Here is a 21,105-nt window from a genome sequence, read left to right on the forward strand (position 1 = left end):
CGCAGAAAAGTTAAGTACATTGCCCAAAGTCTCAGCGCTGGCATTTGGCTCTAGAAAGTCTGGGCTCATAACCACAACATTATACTGCTTGTTGGGAAAATATTTTTTTTCTATTTTAAGTGAAATTTAAACAAAATGTGAAAGCCTAACAGACATCAGCAGAAAACAAAAGCCAGGTAAAGCACTTAAGAGATCAACAGATCCTAAATAAACAAAGGAGAGGAGTGATCTGGATGAGAAAGAAGGAAGCTTTCCCCTTCTCTTGGCAGAAGAGTTTGGGTTTTGCCTCTTTTACAATCCTAGTTCATGGGCAATATGGCATAAGGCAGGTGTGGGGGTAATGGACCCCATAGTATCAGATTTATAATGCATCGGTAGGGTTATATTTAAATAAGCCATAGTTTGTGTCATTCATAAGATGGATTCTGTTACTCTCAATAAATCCTTTTGTTTTATAAATAAAATAAAATGTTGAGTTACGATTTCATTTCTGGAGATAGATATTTAGACTGGGAAGACCCCTATGGCTATTGGCAGTCAAAACTGGAGCGCATAAGTTTACAGCCATTAGGGAGCGCAGACAGGGATCATTTCTCTCTCTGGTTGTACTCTTTATTTCTGAAAGTGACTCAGAAAGATCTCTAAGTCATAATAGCTCCAAGCCTAATGCAAGCACACAATTCCATGTGGTTTGCTTTTAAATTTGGATGGGCAAACAGTATCAAAGACTTGGAGGGGGAGTCATAGTTGTGTTCATTGTAGTGATAGATATGATAATTAAGTTGTAAAGAACTCAGAGGTGCCAGGAGACAACTACCGAAATCATAAACAATGATTAAACAGAGCCTGAAAAAAAGAAAAAAAAAATAGAAAAAAAAAAAAGAATCGGGCTTTCTAAACAGAACAGAAGGCTACAGTGGAAACAGTCTTCAAACGCGAGAGCAAACACATACATAAACTGGTGACATTCAACTTCAGTATGAATTCCTGACTCCAGATTTTATAAAGAACTCAAAGGCAGTGACTTTGTATTTTAATCTTTTAAAAGAAAAGAATACATAGGCCTGGGGTGATTTTAACAAAGTCTTTCTTTGAGACTGAGACTTGATTAGATGGTGTTTTAGGGTCCTGGCTGCTCATGTTGGCAGGAGCTTCCACTGCAGGCTCTGCTGCTCTATAGCTCCATGGGCCAATATCACAACCCCAAACAGTGCCAAGAGCAGATGTTTTTTTCTGTTGTTGTCGGTGGCCTGGAGTCCTGAGCCCTATAAATGAAAACTAGGCTTAATTTGGACTTTTATTTAGAAAAGAAAAAGTTGGCTCTTAAGGGGAAAGATTTCTAAAGACCTCCTTCAATACTGTATAGCAAAAACACAACATGCCGTACGAGCCTCACTTGGGAAATTTAAATAAGGAGCTTTAGAAACATAACGTGATTTGGCAAGAGCATGATGTGAATGCGGTTGTGAGGTCCCACTAGCAACATATGCTTTTACTAAGCTGCACGATTCCTTTCTTTCACAGTCTGAGCTTTTAAAACATTATTTTATATTTTCTACGATTATCATTTTGAACCAAAACCAAAGTAGTTAACTCGGAATCAAACTATCCTATTATGAAATTAGAGCTCATCCTGGGGAAAGGGGAATGTTTAAATGTGACCCCCTTTTTCTTTGCTCCACCCCCTCCACACAGAGAACTAAATCAGGGTGGGGGTGGTGGTGAGGGAGACGTCTGCTTATGATTATGGATTGAACTTTGAACCATTCCTATTGTTCCTGCCAAGGATTTTTGAATGCTAATGTAAAAAGATATATATAAAGTCAGATCTGCTAAGGTATTTTAAGAGTCTACTGTAAAGAACCAAGCTTTTTTCCTTGCTTCATTGTTAAAGATAATATGCCTTTCTAACAAAAATGCTTTCAAGATGTAACCATATTTTGAAATGCGTATCATAATACATCCTTTGCAAGCCTGGAATTTGGAAACAAAGACCTTGCTTTAATCTGTTTTTTTTCTTACCTGATGAGCAGGGTGACAGTGCTGCTGGAGGAGGTTTGGACATGTCCCCAGTCTCATTTGCTTTTCTTCTTCTTTCTTCATCATGTGGGCCCTGACGACCTTTCTTTCTGAAGCTACATAAATTAAACAGGGGTTAAGACTATCAGCCCTTGTACCAGCTCCAAGACAAGCCAAGGCAAGAAAAGATCCTCCAGTTGATCGACAGACTTCCAGCATTTCTGCTAAACTGGTAGAGCGGTAGGTAAAGTATCCATGTTTTCCTCTCCACTGAAACAACAACAGGGCTGGGAGCCTAGACTGACCCCCCTCCTTTGCATAGCTAAGAGGGGTATTCAAATTATTTAAAAAAGGAAAAATAAACCAAGTTTCTTCATTGGTAATTCCCATTCTACTTTACAAATGCTTCTGGTCTCTTGGTGTCAGCTCCCTGGAGAGTCAGACCAGACAAGGCTCAGCATGGCAAAGACCTAATATAGCTGTTCTGGTGAAGAGGGTTTCAAGCACTGATGAGCTGATCAGGTCCTAGTGAGACTGGGTCAGCTAAATAATGTGTGACTTTTCAAATAGGTACACAAAGAGTGAGAAATGAGGGAAATTGGTAATATGCCTCAAGTTGCAAAGTAAATTGGCACCTTAATACAACCATCTGATTCAAGGTTAAAATCATCAATGACTCAATGACATGAGGGATCTGAGAGCTTCAAATAAAAGGTTCACCAGATAGAAGGATGGCAATATATTTTAGTCAAATTTGAATCTCAGATCTGCCTTTAAGAACTAGATTTCCATGTGGACCTTCAGAAAAACTTAATTTTCCTAAGAGGGGTTTTTGGTTAAGACTTCCAACCTACAGAGGAGAACTTAAGTATCTATTTTATTCATAGAGAGCATTAGTCACCCTAAAAATCCTTCCACTGTCAACATCCTTCAGGCCTTAAGAAAGAGCTCTGTTATGGGTTGTAATACCTACCCATCTTCTGCAACAGTGTACAACATTGCATTAGGGCAAACCTGATCTTAAACAGAATAGATCTCTATTATCTTCAACAAAGATAGTGACTTACATATATTTAAACATTTCTAATATTATTTGGGGGTTTGGTGGGGGTTTTTCCCCTTACATTCTTCCTAATTAGTGGTAGTATCTGCAATCAAACAAAGTCACTTTCCATAAAAAGTTTTTGTGCTACTCTTATTCCATCCAGAATCAGAAACACTGTCAATATTGTGCCAACATTATGGAATTTAGCAGAACCACTGGATTGACAGACAATTATGTATGCGACGGTGTATAATTGGCTAACTGCAGGAACAATAGATGGAAAATTTTAAGAGTTACAGTCTGAGGGATTTGGCCTAAATGTGGCTTGAATCAAAGAATTTGGTGACCCTAAAGTTATGCAAAACAAAATGGGGGAAAAAAACACACCAAGAGTAGTTATGTACCTTCTTCTTTAGTTTTACCTATAAACACTAGCAACAATACAAAAAACAATCAGTCTTTTTACTAGTTTGACATGGTTTAGACTGAAGAAGTTTTAGACATTTTTGACTTAGTGGACAAAACAAGACAGCAAAACATATTAAACAATGAAACATTATTAAGAGAACTATATGAAATAAGTGGAAATGGTAGTCTACTTCACACATGAGACACTGAAGCTAGGTCAGTGACCTGCAGCTGGTAAATGGCAGAGCTGTATCTAGGCAAGGTCATGTTTTATTTTTCAGAGACAGATTTATTTAGGAAAGCAGATTCGCATTCAAGAGGGAATGTAGAATATCTCAAAAGACAGACATCTTTTGGGGCAAGGCAAGGAATACACACTCAAAGGAGAATGTGGGCCATCTCCAGAGGAGGAGAGAGCCTAATCAAGGCAATATTTATAACTAAATATTCTCTTGCACTTCTTTGCCTTCCTATTATTACTATCTATATCACCAAGTCTTTGAGAGACTAGGCTTCCAAATTACTCCTGACGTTGCTCAACTAATCCCTAACCCTTTGTGGTATAATGTTATGATTTATGACAACATTTTTGAAAACATATCTTCATGGTAGAATAGAACCCAAAAGTAGAAAAATCTCTAAAAGTGTAAGAAAACCATCAGCAGAGGGAAATAGCAGAGTCAAGGAGATAAAATGCGGCTTCAGTATTCCCTCCTAGCATTCCCTATGGTCCCTTGTGAATTTCATATTTGTTGTTGGGGATGAAAACTGATTTTTATGTCCTTTCATCATTTATTCCATAGAAATGGATATTTACTAAGCATGTGTTCACTATTTCAACCAATCATAGTGAGAAAAAAATTAGCTATGACAAAATAAAATAGAATGAGCCAATTTGCACTTGTACCGTAACAATTTTAAAAATCAACAATATATAACTTACTTGCAGAGTTACCACATTTATTATATTCGAATGTCTAGTTTGTAACAAAAAAGTCACAGTCATACAAACAAATGGCAAAGTATGGTTCATTCAAAAGAAGAAGAAAAATAAACAAATAAAATCATAAATTATCCCTGAAAAAGACCTGAGGGCAGATAGATATAATAGATTAAAAATAATAGATATAATAGATTAAAATAATCTAGAACTAAAAGAAGATGTGAAATAAATCAAGAAAAGAATATATCAATAAAATGAAAATATTAATAAAGAGAAACTGAAATAAAATATTAAAGTTGAAAAGTATAAGAAATAAAAGTAAAAAATTACAGGCCTGGTGATGCATGCCTATAATCCCAGTGACTCAGGGGGCTGAGGCAAGAGAATCGAAAGTTCAACACCAACCTCAACAATTTAATGAGGCTTTAGGCAACTACTTAGCAAGACACTGTCTCCAAAACAACAACAACAAAAAATTATTGGAGGGATTAAAAGGCACATTGGAGCAGGCAGAGGAAAGAATCATCAAACTTGAAGATAGGATAGTACAAATGTTCTTTCTGAGACAGAGAAAGAAAAAATATTGAGGAAAAGTGAACAGAGTCTAAGGGACCAATAGGACACCATCAAGTAGAATAAAATATGCATTATGAGAGCTCCAGAAGGAGAGGAGAGAGAGAAAGGCACAGAGAAAATATTTGACGAAATAGTGACTGAAAAGGTCTTAAATTTAATAAAAGGTGAAATAGAAACACGTCAGAAGCTCAACAAACCACAAGATAAACTCAAAAAGACCCACACCAAAATAGATTATAATCAGTATTTTGATAGAAAATCTTGAAAGCAAAAGGAAATCAGTGACTTGTCACATTTAAGGAATCCTCATTAAGATTACCAATGGGTTTCTCATCAGAAATTTTGAATGCTAGAGGAAATGGGACAATATAGTCAAAGTCCTAAAAAAAAATTATCAACCATGAATCTTCTATCCAGCAAAACTGCCTTTCAAAAGTGAGCAAGAAATTAAGATATTCCAAAAGTTGAAGGAAAATCTTTCACCATTACACATGCCTTGCAAGAAATGTTCAAGGCTCTCCTTCAAGGTAAAATGGAAGGACACAAGACAATAACTCACAGCCATATGAAGAAATGTGATCTCAATAGCAGTAAAGACCCACATAATTGTAAAATATAGTATCATTTTAAATGTTTGTATATAACTCTATTTTTTGGGTTTTTTATATGATTTGAGATCAATACATTTCTAAAATTATTAGTACAAGAGGTAGTGTTTTTGTTACTCTGGTTTGTAACTCCACATTTTGCTTACTACACAATTTAAGAAATTGGTTTACCTAAAATAACTATTAAGTTATATTATGGGGTAGATAATACATGAAAATGTAATTTTATGACATCAGCAAGTAAAATGGATGAGATAAAGCTGCTAGTGGACAATTGTTCTTCTCTTATGATGTAGTCAAGCTGATATAAATTCAAATTGGAGTATAACATTTGGATGTTAAGTGAAATCTCCATGGTAACCAAAAAGAAAACTCTTATAAAATATACACAAAAGGAAATGAAGAAATAGCTTAAACATTTGATTTTTTTAAAGTCAACTAAATTCAAAAGAAGATACTAAAGGAAATGAAAGGGAAGGTTATAAAGCATATAAAAACATATAGCAAGATTATAGAAGTTTCTTCTTATCAGAAGCCATTTTAAATGTAAATAGATTAAACTCTGCAATCAAGATATAAATTGGCATAATGAATAATAACATGATTCAACCATATGTTGTATATGAAAGATTGATTTTAGATCTAAAACCATACATAGAATGAAAGTGAAAAGGAGACTTACATTCTACAGAAATTATAATGATGAGAGCACAAAAGTTGTGGCTATACTTATACAGAAGAAAGAGATATTAAATTCAAAATATTTACAAGGAGACAAAGAAGGTTATCATATATTAATAAAAATTTCAATACAGAAAGACATAACCATTATAATCATTTATGCACCTAATAATAGATCATCAAAATACATGAAGCGAAACCCAAAAGAACTGAAAGGAGAAGTAGGTAGTTCTAACATATTAATTGAAGACTTCAATACCATATTTCAATAATGGACAGAATAAACAGACAGAAGGCAAGATAAAGAGGATTTTTTAAAAAAAATATATTTATTTTTTAGTTGGAGATGGACACAATATCTTTATTTCATTTTTACGTGGTGCTGAGGATTGAACCCAGGGCCTCACATGTGCTAGGCAAGCCCTCTATCACTGAGCCACAAACCCAGCCCCAAGATAAAGAGGATTTAAGCAATACAATAAATCAACTAGATTTAACAGCAGCAACATAATCACCAACAGTAGCATATACATTTTTCTCAAGTATGCATGAGATATTTTTCAGGATAAACCATGTGTTAGGCCACAGATTAAGTCTCAATAGTATTAAAAATATTTCATACAAAGTACGTTTTTTTGACCAGAATTTGAAATCAATAACAGAAAGGAAAGTGTAAAATCAATTCAGAGCCAGGTGCGGTAGCTCATGCCTATAATCCCAGCAGCTTGGGAGGCTGAGACAGGAGGATCTTGAGTTCAAAGCCAACCTCAGGAAAAGTGAGGCTCTAAGCAAATCACTGAGACCCTGTCTATAAATAAAATACAAAATAGGGCTGGGGATATGGTTCCGTGGTCAAGTGCCCCTGAGTTCAATCCTCAATGACAATTATAATAATGACAATTATATAGACATGCACCAACATGCCCAACTTACTTTTAATTTTTTGTTGTTGCATTTTAGGAATTATCTATGTATCCTGGATATTCATCCCTATGCAGATGCACAATTTGCAAATATTTTCTCTTATTCCATGGGTTGTCTTTTTACTCTATTACAGTGCTTTTTGATTCACATTTAAATTTTTTTCATTAAGTCCAATTTATTTATTTTTCTTGGGTTTCCTGTGCCTTTGATGTCATATCTGAGAAATAATTGCCAAATCAATTATCATAAAAATTTTGCCTGATGTTTTCTTCTAAGGGTTTTATAGTCTTAAGCCTTACATCTATATCTTTGATGCATTTTCAGTTAGTTTTGATAATGTTAAACATGGCTCTCCATTCTTTTGATTTGAATACCCGATTTCTCCAGCACCATTTGTTGAAAAGACTCATTTTTTCCATTGACTGATCTGGATATTATTGTCAAACACCGTTTGACCACATATTTCATTGGTATATGTCTGTTTTTATACGAACAGAACATTATAGCATTATCTGAAGTAAGTTTTGAAATCAGGAAGAATGAGTTCCAGTTTGTTCTTCTTTTTCAAGTTTGTTTTGTTCTCTGAGGCCCCTTGAGATTGTATATGAATTTTATTATGGGTTTTCTATTTCTGCAAAAATGTCATTGGGATTTTTAACAGGGATTATACTGAATCTATAGGTCACTTTGGGTAACGTTGACAACAATATTAAATCTTCTAATCCATGAACATGGGAGGTGTTTCTATTTACTTCTGTCTTCTTTAATATCTTTCCATGAGTTTTGTGATTTTCATTGAATGTATCTTGCATGTGTTTTGTTAAATATGTTCCTAAGTATTGTTTGATGCTGTTGTAAATGGAATTTTCATATTTTCCTTTTCATATTATTCATTATTATTGTATACAAATGCAACTGATGCTTTTGTATTTTGCTATTTTGTTGAAATCATTTAATTAATTCTAAAAGATTTTCTCTTCATTTTGATGGAATCTTAGAGTTTTCTATATACATGGTCATATCACCTGTGAGAAAAGACAATGCTACTTCCTTTACCAATTTGGATGCCATCAATTTATTGTCTAGGTGCTCATCTGGTACTATCTCAAACATGAGTGGCAAAAGAAATCTAGCTCTTTGCTCTTTTTCTAATCTTAGAGGAAAAGTATTTAATCTTTCATGATTGAGGATAATGTTCATTGTGAGTTCTCCACATATGGTTGTAGTAGTTTCCTTTTATTCCTAGCTTGTTGAGTGTTTTTGACAGGAAAGACATTGAGTCTTGTTAAATTATTTTTCTGTATCAATTGAGATTATTGTATTTCTACCTCCATTCTGTTAATTTAATTTGCTATACTATGTTGATTTTTTTCATATGTTGAACCATCCTTGAATTTCAGGGATAGATCCCACTTTGCAATGAGGTATAATCCTTGTAATGTGCTTCTGAATTCAGTTTTCTAGTATTTTGTTGAAGATTTTTGCAACAATGCTCACAAGGCATAGAGTTTTGTTTCTTGTAGTGCCTCTTTTTGCTTAGATATTAGTGTAATATTGATCTCATAGAATAAGTTAGGAAGGATTCACTCCTCTTCAATTGTTTTGGAAAGTTTGAAATTGTTAATTATTTAAGTATTTAGTATAATTCACCAGTGAAGCCATCAGGTACAGAACTTTTCTTTGTTAGGAGAATTTTTTTCCAATACCAGCCAACTGCCAATCAGAAGCTTGTATTCAAACCTACTTCTTTCTTATTACTAAGATTATGCACCTTTTACGAAATCATAATTGCCATATTTTTCTACTCAAGGAGAAATATGTTTTATGGATGTTCACATATCCCATTTTCAAAATACAGACTATTTTCTGTAAAATAAGCCTGACATAAACCCATACTATATCACTGAAAATTGTCTGAATGAAACGTAGTCTCTATTATCTGCCAATTTCAGAGTAACAATCAGGTTCCCAAATATGAAAGATGAAAATATGTTATTCCTATCACCATTTGCTATATGGTATTGCTACAAGTTCCCCTACTCTAACTCTAACATCTTATAATATCCTGAAGTTTCTTAATAGGCAATACTTTGTTATTGATAGACCTTTATTTTATTTATATGTGATTCTGAGAATCAAACTCAGTGGCTCTCAAGTGCTAGACAAGAGCTCTACCACTGAGCTATAACCCCATCCTCAGGACATTATATTTTTAAAGGTAGAGTTGTTGATTAGGTTTCCAGAAGGTACTGTATAGTCACTAACCCACACTTCTCAAGTTGATACTGGTTGTTCATCTTTTCAATCCACAAACACATTTGGTTTGTTCTAATTCCAACCTTTCCTTCTCATCAAAATTTGTTTTCTTTTCCTAAAGACTTTTTGTACTCTTCACCATCTTACATCTACATCCTCCTAATTCATTCATTGTAGATTTTAATGTTTACCTATAGGCCATATTTCAAAATATGCATGAGGATAGAATAATTCACCAGTTTCCCAAATCTTAAATTTAAATTTGAGTGATTTAGTTGGATTCTTAAAAGGATTTTGGATGGCAATGGAATCAGGAGCCTATATGTGATTTTCCCTCAAGCAAATGGTTTATAAAATCGGAGGAAGCATTTTATGTTATTGGGTCCCTTGAAGAATCTGATTTTAGAATTAAAAAAATGATTCATTTCCCCAAAAGAGAGTTTGTGTGTGTTTGTTTGTGTGTGTGTGTGTGTGTATGCGTGCACCTTCCAACTCCCCCTACACAAACATGCACACACATATTTTTGGAAGTACTTTCATGGGACTCTAAGACCCACTGAAGTTTCTAATCTCAGGTTAGGTCCTGTTGCTTTAAAAGAGAAACTAAGGCAAAGCAGTTTGTTCCAATCTCCTTCTTATGCTGACAAGTCAGGAAGTTCCAGTTTTTAAGGAGTGATCTATAACTTCATAAAAATGACTAACTTATTATAAGCCATCATCACTGTCACATCAAGGACCTGCATTCATGTCTTCGATGCTAGAAGCCTAACCACCAATCCAGAGTGCAGTGGTTTCTTTACTTGGAAAGTATGGAGGAATACTCATTCACTGACTTAACCTGCATTTACTAAGCACCATATGCACACTTACAAATGACACTTACTAAGCACCATGTGCACCATGTGCACTTAAGAACTAAACTTAGAATTCAAAAATAAATAAGAAAGCTCCTGAATAAACTCTGCCACCAGCCCTTTCCTTCCTCCACCTTTTTTCTCAGGCTTACTTTCCTCTCCTATAACTTTCAAAAATAGATATTTGTCAAATTCACATCAAATAAAATAAGGTTGAATTTTTTTTTTAAAAATCTCACATATGAATAAAGAAAATGAAGCATTCTTATTTTTATTCATTTCTTAATAGCCCATTGCCCCTAGCAATATGTCATGAAAAAAAAAACTTTAAGATATGAATGGTGTGAATATGCTTTATAAACAACCAGAGATATGAACAATCATGCTCTATATGTGTAATATGAATTGTAATGCATTCTGCTGTCATATATAACCAATTAGAATAAAAACATTTAAAAAAAGTTCACTAAACCTGAAAAATTGTGCTGTATATATGTACTATGGATTAAAATGCATTCTACTGTGCTATGTAACAAATTGGAATAAATAAATAAATTAAAAATAATTTTAAAAAATTAATAAAACTGAATCAGTGAAGACAGAAGTGTGTGTGGCACTCAGGGAGGATGATGGCTCCTATAAGGCTTGATGCCTTGATGCACAAGAGACAATTAGTGTGACTCACCACACCTGGGTACACATTGTATTCACAGCGGTCACTTATTCTTCCAAGGCAGCAACAGTTGTCGTAAACTTCATGGGATACGTACTGTATGAATGGCAACATGCTAAGTAAATGTTTTACATGGATAATCTAATTTATTGTGACAACACCATGGAGTAATAGACATGATATTGAATTTCTGAGTTTATAGAAAAATAAACTTAGAGATAGGATATTAAAATGAGGATTCAAGCCAAAGCAGTCTGACCCAAAATCAATGCTCTCAAACAAACCACTACAATATTTTTTCTGCTTTTAGCAGAACCCAGAGAGAATTCAATAAAGAGATAAGTTGTTGTTGTTGCTGTTGTTGTTTCCAATTGGGAATTGAGTGTGGAGGAAGAAAGTCAAGAACCATAGTTACCTGTACTGTGTGTGTGTGTGTGCATGTGTGAGCGCATTCAGTTAAGTGTAAGTAGGGGTGAAGAAGGGGATCAGGGAATCTGAATACTAGTACCACAAGGCAGGGAACACAGCAAGCTGAGCAGAGCACAGAGACATGAGCCAATGAGCACAGGGTTGCTTTACTCACCTACACAGAAACACTCACACTTCATCAGTCTCACAATCCCATCAAATCCTAGTCCTTCCAAAAGATAAAAGTTGGGGTAGTGCTTATCCCTAAGAGAAAGGTCAAGTGGACACTCTCCTAAAGCCTCTTCTCAACAATAAGACCAAGGTCATTCTACCCCAATGGTCAAACTATAGCAGTGATTATGATATTTACATCTTAAAGACACAACTTCTAAATAGAATTGTTCTCCAAGTGTCCTCTAGGATACAAATGCATCAGCACATGTACAGTTTCCTTCTACCATTGAATAAAAGCCAAGTCTTCTTATATATCCTTTAGAAAAATGAGATCAGTTAAAAAAACATTCAAGAACAGACACCAGAGTCTTCTCTTAGGCACCAGAAACCTTGACATTTTGGAGAAGAGTGATCACAACTAGATTTTAGAAACCAAAGAAAACAATCTTGCTTAATGATGCAAATTGTTGTATGCCTTCACAAAGACCTGATAGTGGTTCTGACACACCAAATACACTAGAAACTATCTTCAGCCTAGTCTTTCCCTCCTGGCTCCAACTTCCATCTGTGAGTCCCTTAAAAGCCCTTGGGAAAGAACTAATTCCATACTCACTATTCTAAGTTCAAAACGTATTCCTTATTTCCACAGCCTAAAACTGAGGTCATAAGTTACTGATTGTGCCTCTTTAATTCTCTCCCTCTTCTCGGTACCACTGAGCATATCACGTTACTGTAGAAAGTAAGGAACCACAGAGAAATTGGGAGAAATGATTCGATTTAATACCAGAGGCAAAACAAAGCTACTAATCCCTGGTAGACCCCCCTCAGGGGTGATGATGGTTATGAAATTATTTCTTAGGGAAATTCTTAGGAGAGAGAAAGTCACAAAAATTCGAATGGTAGTCTTAAATCCTCTCTGTGGAAACTGAGGAACCTCTGTAGTGTGCAGCAGTCCATGTTCATCAGAGCAGGCAGAAGGTTTCAATCAAAGATGTTGGATTTTTTTCCTTTGCATTTCCTAAAATAAAATAGAATTGGTAACACTTGATTAACATTCTTTGTCAATGTCTTTCCTTAGTTCTATGGGTAAAGCCATAAGCTCCTCAACTCCCCTAGGCATTGTTAAAGGCCACGTGTACCAAACTGGAAAGCAGTTCATTCGCTGGATGTAATAAGTGAGTTATTGCATGTTAAATAATGATCACAATGCTTATTAAAGTCTGCATAAGGCATAACAAGTAATATCCATTGCATAGCATTTAACCTTCAGTAATTATGTCATTTGTAATCAATTGCCTTTTTCATTAGTCATCTTATTATATTCTATAGCTGGTTTCTATTGCATAATTGTTTATCTTCAATAAATATGTTTTAATAAGCAGTTGTATTTATACTACGTGAAATAACACTCTCAATTAAACTACATTGAATACTCATTTGGGAATTTGTATTCAAAATCCTGCCAAACATTCTGTAGGCATGATTCATGTCAAGTCAAATAACAAAAGGTGTGCTATGTGTTAAAAAAAATACATATTGCAGTGACTCCATATTACAGGAAGGTCACAAAGCAGCTATCCTTTTAATTTTTTAAACTTATGACAGTTAAGAGAAAAAAGCTATATTTCCTAAGACTTTATGGCAATATCCCTGAAGCTTCTCTGTATGTTACTCAGTATGAGATTAATCACTACAACAACAGCCATTTGCCTTATTATTTTTATTTTTCAACAATCAAACTAGACAAAGGTTCTTTATAACAGCACAAAAAGGGAGTGGGTTTTACCATATGATAGTTTTGGACAGCATCATTTTAATGGCGTTAGAGTTACGATATCAAATTTCATTTAACAGAGAAACGTTAACCAAAGGCAAAAGTACACGGTTCATTTTTCATTTCTCAAAACTATTAAACTGAGTTGTCTGACTGGCAACACAGATTAATCAAAAGGCACTTTTTCTGGTAACTAGACTAATTTTTCTCAGACATCATAGGAAATTACAAACTAACTCAAAAAGGTAGAAGACATCTATTTTTTAAAAAAAGAAACAGAACACAGTATCTTATTTTCATTTTTCATCAGATAATCAAACTTCCCTTTTTACTGCACTCTGAAGAAGTTCAGGATATTATAAGGAATGTTCTAGAATTACTGAACCAAAAAAAGAAATGTCAGAGATATTCCCATGGGGAACATGCTTTAAGTTCATTTGATACGTATCATACATACATTGACTTAGATCAATTACATGCATCTGATGGCAAAATCAGCCCGTGGAAGACCTTGAAAGAGTGCATCCAAAGGATCAAGGAGCATGAACCGACTAGAAGGAGGTTTGCCCAGGTGTGAACATAGGTGGGGTCCTGAGTACACTGAGGCCTGGGTAGAACAGAAGTTCCTGGGCAGATCCTTCAGCTCTTAGAACCTCATTTTTAATACATGGCATTTCTGAAATCCCCTGGTGCATGGGACGGTTACTTTCTAACACATATTTTTAAAAACCTCTAGAATCATCAAATAAATAACTTTCAGTTATTTTTGTGAGGTCATGCTAAGGTGAGCATAGATAGAGGACCACCCACATAGCCAAACTGGCATGACTCTTTTTAATTTTCATTGTCAAAAGGACAAAGGAACTGTTTTAATGAAGTGTTTTTCAGTTGTCTTTTGTTTCATATTTTACACAGGAAAAAGGAAAAATGTTTCTTCAGTTCAGGGCATCTGAATCATATTTCCAAGGGGACAGGCATTTTCAGGACAGTAAGTACTAAATTATAAATAACTTTCAATAAATTAAACTGTAGTCTGGCTCCCTCCCCCCCTCCCCTTGGAAACATTTAGCCTTCAGAAGACTTAATCGTTCTTCAAGATAAAACGACAGTTGCCTCTGAAGTATATAAGACAATTGGGCATATGTCAGTTATAAAGCAGTGATGAGATAATGTGGCTCAACCCTCCAGCGTGAAGCTCCACCAGACCAATGAATGCAAATGTATTCTTGCTTTCTGCCTCTTGTCAGTGAAGCCAACTATCACAACTGGACAAGCTCCCTTACAGTACTCTGAAGACCATGACAGTCTTTGTGATAAGCCAATGCCACAGGTTCAGATAAGGGAACAGAAGAAGAAGTTATCCCCAAAATCAGAGGCCAGAAAATAAACTAGCACCTCCACAGTTTAGCTATTTCTGGTGAACATATCTAAGCTCTGTATTCTTTAGTTAATGTTCCTTTTTCTATTTACTTTTCATCACGGATATGCCCCAGAGTTCCAGGAAAAGAGGGGAAATGAATCAACAGTCTGTACTTTCCTACTTACACAGAGTGGAATGAATGGAGTTAGATCCTATTTAGAAAAAAACAGAACTCTTTCCCAACTCTAGAGGAAGGTGATTTTAAGAGAGAGTTTCCTAAAAAGTTAGGAATTTCTCATACAATACTGCCCAGGAGAGAAACATTTGGAAAAAAAATAGTTAAACAGGACCAAAGAAGGAAATAATTAAGACAGAATTGAATTGCTTATCTGGAAATTTCAGAAATCAAGAGAAAATACTTTTGGACTAGGACCTTTGTCTCACTCTTCAATCCTTTTATACCATAACATACAAATAGTGGCCCACTCATAAAATTAGCCATTAATGGAAACTTCTAGAAGTATAGAACAGAATGAAAATTATTTTTCTTTTCTTCTATAATCCAAACAAATTTTACTTTTGTGTTGCTGTTTCAGAATACATTTCCAATTGAGTTTTCCCAAAGGTGTCCTTTAATGCCTATAATTCAACCTACCAAGAGAAATCATTTCTTTATGCTGAAGTTTAAAAATGTCTGTAGATTTAGGCTAAGCTACTTACGTAAGATGTGAAATCAAGAGGTCTACAAACTTAGCTCCTAACAGTGTTTAGGAACACATAGAAATAAAGTAAGAAGGGGCTGGGAATGTGGCTCAAGTGGTAACACGCTTGCCTGGCATGTGCAAGGCGCTGGGTTCAATCCTCAGCACCACATAAAAATAAAAAATAAAGATGTTGTGTCCACCGAAAACTAAAAATAAAATGAAATATATATATAAAAATGAAAGAAAGTAAGAAAAAAAAAGGGCAAGTTCTCTGCAAGTTCTCTGGAGTTTAGCAAGACTCTACTCCTTGTACCTTGGGTGGTTGGTACCTTATATTTGGACATTCCTGGTGAGAATGATTAGAACACAGAAGCTGGCTGCGATTATCTTCTTACCTCCAGCAGCATGTAAGTGCTAAGTCTAGAAATGTAATGAATGAATGGACAAAAGAATGAATGCAATGGCAAATCACATGAAAGAAGACGGAGAGAGAGTTAGGACGGGAGAGGAGAAAAAGAGTCCCACGAGAAAGTTTTCATCATTCCCACCAAGAGCAGGACAACCTTCCCTGAGAACATGAGTATGTTTTCTTGACACCTGGCCATAATAATGCAGTTTCTACAGAAAAAGATGAGCACTGTTTGCCTTTTCCCTCCTGCTAGGGCCCTCCTCTTCTTTTTAAATGAGGGAAGTTTGTATATAAGTATGTTACTGCACAGACCACTGGGCAAATGGCCAACTGTCCTCTGGGGAAAGCCAAACCTGATTCTCATTTTAAATGGGTAGTGATTTTATGGCCCTAGGTTACTTGTAATCAGAGAATATACATTGAGCTTGAACTCTCTCAGACGTGTCTCAGACATGTCCACTATAGAATGTGGATCTTTCCAACCTGTAATTTTCAAGTCAATATAATTATATGAGTCCTGTTGTCAAAATATTAAGATTACAGATACATGCACCTCCGGGCTCTCATCTGCAAAGTCTTCTCTACTCCTCACAACTAGACTTATAAACTCTCCCTCTTATGAACTCCAATAGCACTTTATCTACTTCATCAGAGAACCTTGTCACTTTCCACTTGGCATTAGTGTTCCTTAGACACGTCTAATCTTCCAAAGCAGAGTCAAGCTATTTGAGAGCAATACCCCTGAAAACACTTCTGAGTAGCATACTCGTTGCCCATAGAAGGCCTTCACGATTTTTTGCATGTTTTTATACAAGTGAATGAATCTCTCTGATTGTAGTTCAGTTTAACTATTGATCAGAGAACCCCCATCTTATATCCTAAGATGCTCAGAATTCACCATAGTGGTTGATTCTCCAAGGCTGCTTGTTTTATGCCCTGCAATCTGCTAAGCACTTTATTTACATTTTCCCAATTTAAACTTCACTAAATCATTCTCAGATAATCCTCTTTACAACTAAGGAAGATGAGGTTAAAAAAAATGAAGTAACTTGCCCAAGCTCACCCTACAGAATTGGCACAACTAGATTGGAACACAGACCATTTGGTTCCAACTTCCATATTCATAGCCATTGTATAATCCTGCCTCCCGGTCAGCAGAGCAAGGCCTTCCAGGTCCTTATTCCAAGAGTCATTTCTTAGAAAGAACTCAGGCCTAGCTCACACACAAGCAGCAGCTGCTCTGGACTGAAAAAGCAATATCCTTCACAAAAAGAGACAGATTCTGAAGGTCTCTAAATGTTCCTGTGCACCAAAAGTGCCAGGGCCACTGAAGGAAGAGTGACAGTAGTCGGGCTTCAACCCAGCATGATCTGGAAGCCTAGATAGACAACAGGCTCCTGTGATACCCAAAAACCTATTGTGCCAGAAATTTATCATCTGGGAAGCTTCGTTGTTTTATTTTGAACAGGAAAAGGACTTCAAAGTTTCTGTTCCTACTGGAACAGATCTTTTATAACTCAATTTACCCAGATTTATTTTGCATAAGATCCCTACTATTTTATAGGGAGATTCTTTTTCAACATTTCCTTATAAGTAATCTTCTCGAAGGAAAGAAATTAAATATTCGAGGCCTTGAGCTATTGTATAAAAAGATTTTATGCATAAGTGAGGGTAGTATACATTTAGGCTCATGGTTAACATTGAAACACAACAGGTATGAATTATTACCCAATCTTTCATGCTACAACGTGCCTCCCTGTTCAATTGGAGCAATAAGTCCTAGGATTCACAGGGCTTTTTTCCCCTGATTGACGTCACCCTTCATTCTTGAAGCAAGATACTTAGGAAGAAATCCTCAGTACAACAATGGAATATTCATTCATGTGCACCAACATATCCCCAGGTGTCACTTAGGCAACCTGCCACTCTGGGAATCTTTTTATCCTGAAAAATACCCTGTGGGCTGCTGTTACTTTCTTGCCCTTTCTTGATTCAAAGTTTTGGATGAATGAAATATTTGTGGCATAGCGATGCTGGTAAATCTTGAGGAGGTTCAGACAGTTTGAGGACAGCGGAACGTGATGTTCATTACCTCCTTCCCCTCTGCTTCTTTCTGTCTTTCCTCCTCACGCCCAGGAAACATTTAGACCCTCTAACTTTTTCTGTGTCAAAAGTCATTCTTTCCTTTAAAAGTCTTTTTTTGGACAAAGACCAGAGTTGGAAGAGTTGACTCTTAAGCATTAGAAGTGGGAGGTTTTGTTCCCTGCTAAAGATCTTGGGGTGTGGCTGATCACATGAAGTATTTAGGGTTTGGGGCACCCTGGCAGAACCTCTAACGGGACGTTACCTAGGCGGCAGCACAGTTTGCCTGAGTGTCAGACAAGACTGTCAAGGACGGCATGAATGCCATCTAAGGGAAAATTATCTCAAAATAAAGTGAATAATAACACTGCTTTTTAGTGCTTACCAAGTGTAGGTTACTGTCACCACAACCTTACTTGAAGCTATTTCATTTACTTAGTTCTTACTTTTTTCTCTTTCTTTTTTTAAATTTAGAAACATACTCTTCCCTCCCCAGTCCAAGAACCTAGCAGTGTCTTAGATTGCTCTAATTGAAGTGATTTATGTTTTCTTTTTACGACAACTAAAAAGTGTCCAATAGCCAAGACGTAATGATAGGTTGTATTTGCCTAAGTTCTCCCTTGATGAGGTGCAAAGTCATTGTCAGATAACACATAATGGCTGTTCCTAATATCCATTTGAGAAAAGAGGTGCTGACCAAGGTAGTCCCACCCATCTTCCTAAAGAACAGGATAAAAACTTGAACTTCCTTAAAAAAGGAAGACTCATTCCTTAGTGTAGTTAGAATTCTAGAAAGTGCAAAGCATAGTGCTAGGGTTTAGGACAAAAAGAAAAAACAAATGTCAATAAAGGGGTTGGAGTTGTGGCTCAGTGGTAGAGCACTTACCTAGCATGTGTGAAGCCCTAGGTTCGAGTCTCAGCACCACATATAAATAAATGAATAAAATAAAAGTCCATCAACATTTAAAAAAATATTTAAAAAATGTCAATAAAGGCAGGCAGAAAATGAGAAAGAAGGAAAGAGTAAAGGGAAGGGAAGAAGAAAGAAAGAAATGGACAATTATGTGAAGGAAGGAAGCAGGGAAGATGATTGAGAAGAGGGAGAGAGACCCTTCCCAAGCATCCATAGGCAATTGAAATCCCACTCCAACTCATGGCTGTTCCCCTCTTTGAAAATAATTCTAAAGAAGTTCTTCCTTTAGCCTCATGAATTTTGTTGTGATGTTATAAATTTTATATCCTCTTTGGCCAGTTATCACTGAATACAGGGGACAGAACCTCTTTAAAGATCACGTTAGGTTCTCCAGAAATCCATGCACTTTTTAAACAGCCCCCAGGCTGCTTTGAAAATTCTGTTTAGTAAATTTTTATAATCTTTCAATGTTTTTTAGTCATCTTGTTGCATAAAATGGTTCTTTCCCTTTTGTAGGCATTTTCAGAGTTGATCCAAATTATATCACAGGGACTCTGACTCAAGAGGAGTAAATGACACATCACCTCTACAAGCGGACGGAATGCAATTTAAAAATCAAAAATTATTTTGTACTCTCTTGCCTTGTGCCAAAGAGTCAATGTGCTTTTTTTCTATTTACGTCCTCTGTCTGTCTTTAGGCTTCAGTTTAAGACTACTATTTTTTTTTTCTGTCAAGCATAGTCTAAAAACGAGACTGATAAGGGGATTTCATATTGTCCATCCAGTCTCATGAAACTTGAATTTTATCAAGATGTTCCTGTTTGCCCAAGGTGGACACAGTTAACCTCCGCAGTTCTGACATGATTATTAATACCACTTCCTTTCATGCAAGCATTTCCCAACGTGTATGATAAATTTCATGCTCATCTAGAACTTTTATTGAACTATATGCATAGAAATAAGGCATCTCATATTATATAGAAAATACTTGGACTCAGTATTGATTACATGATCTTACATAAGTTATTACCACGTTGAGCCTCAGTATTCACATTATAAACTGGGAAATACAACCATCCCTTAAAGTGTGCGTGAGGATCCAAATACAGGATCTATAAATTTGCTTTATGGACTAAAAAGCTCTCAGAGTTGTTGGCAAACATTTTTGTTCTAATTCAGCTTTTCATAATTTATATGGAAGAAATGACCCCAAAACTGGAGAGCTGGTAAATGCAACTTCATAAGAAAGAGCTGGATCCATCTTCAGAATGATAACAGAAGGCTTTGTGTTTTAAGTTCTGGGTCACAAGTCTGGCCAGATTGGTGGATGATCTCGAGCCCTCAAACGCATGATGGCAGTTCTCTGGAGGCTGAGTGTCCTCTGTGGTGCCACACTTCTCCAAATCCCAACAATCAGACCTGCTCATGTCACAGCTTTGTTCCAAGACAGACTGTTCCCAGGATGGTGTGGAGCCCAGCACATTTACCTGCCACCAAGTCGCCATTCTGGTTCCAAGGCGGCATGTCCTCACTGGACTAGTAAAAGAGCTGTTAATGTTTTGCTCCTGGACCTTCCTCCAGCTGCATGTTCGAATACTTGCTCTGTGATGGACTGCACCCTGGCTTTCTTCCTTACTCTCCAAAGTCCCTGTGGCTCTGGACAGGCTGGTACTGACTAGATTCACGGGGCTGAACCACAGGCAGAAATCTTGGCCCTCTCAGCTTTAATCTTTGCTGGGCTTCGTTATTTCTACTACCGTGATGACTCTGCAAAGCTGTCATCATGTCATGGAAGCTCAGACCTTTCTTACTCAAAACCATGAGAACTGACTCTATGCCACCAATGACAAATCAGCTGAGAGAGAAATTGGGAAAATGATCCCATTCACTACTTGTCTACACTACTTGGGAATCAATCTAATGAAAGACCTCTGTAATGAAAACTATAGAACACCAAAGAAAGAAATTGAAGAAGACCTTAGAAAATGAAAAGATCTCTCATGTTCTTGGATAGGCAGAATTAATATTGTCAAAATGGTCATACTACCAAAAGCACTATACAGATTTAATGCAATTCCTATTAAAATAGAAATAGAAAGAGCAGTCATGAAACTCATCTGGAAAAATAAGAGGCCCAGAAGAATCAATACAATCCTCAGCAAGGAAAGTAATGCAGGAGACATCAAAATATCAGACTTTAAATTATACTACAGAGTTATGATAACAAAAACAGCATGATATTGGCACAAAACCAGACATGAAGACCAATGGTATAGAATAGAAGACACAGAGAC

The 21,105-nt window shown here is 36.1% G+C and overlaps 1 pseudogene; it reads left to right on the plus strand.

Annotated features, from left to right (window-relative positions):
• Positions 1 to 20,163: 20,163 nt before the first annotated feature.
• On the plus strand, positions 20,164 to 20,690 carry LOC143640840 (succinate dehydrogenase [ubiquinone] cytochrome b small subunit, mitochondrial pseudogene; annotated as a pseudogene).
• The last annotated feature ends 415 nt before the right edge of the window (positions 20,691 to 21,105 follow it).

Source organism: Callospermophilus lateralis, unplaced genomic scaffold (assembly GCF_048772815.1).
Source record: "Callospermophilus lateralis isolate mCalLat2 unplaced genomic scaffold, mCalLat2.hap1 Scaffold_66, whole genome shotgun sequence".
In the NCBI taxonomy this organism is placed as follows: domain Eukaryota; kingdom Metazoa; phylum Chordata; class Mammalia; order Rodentia; family Sciuridae; genus Callospermophilus; species Callospermophilus lateralis.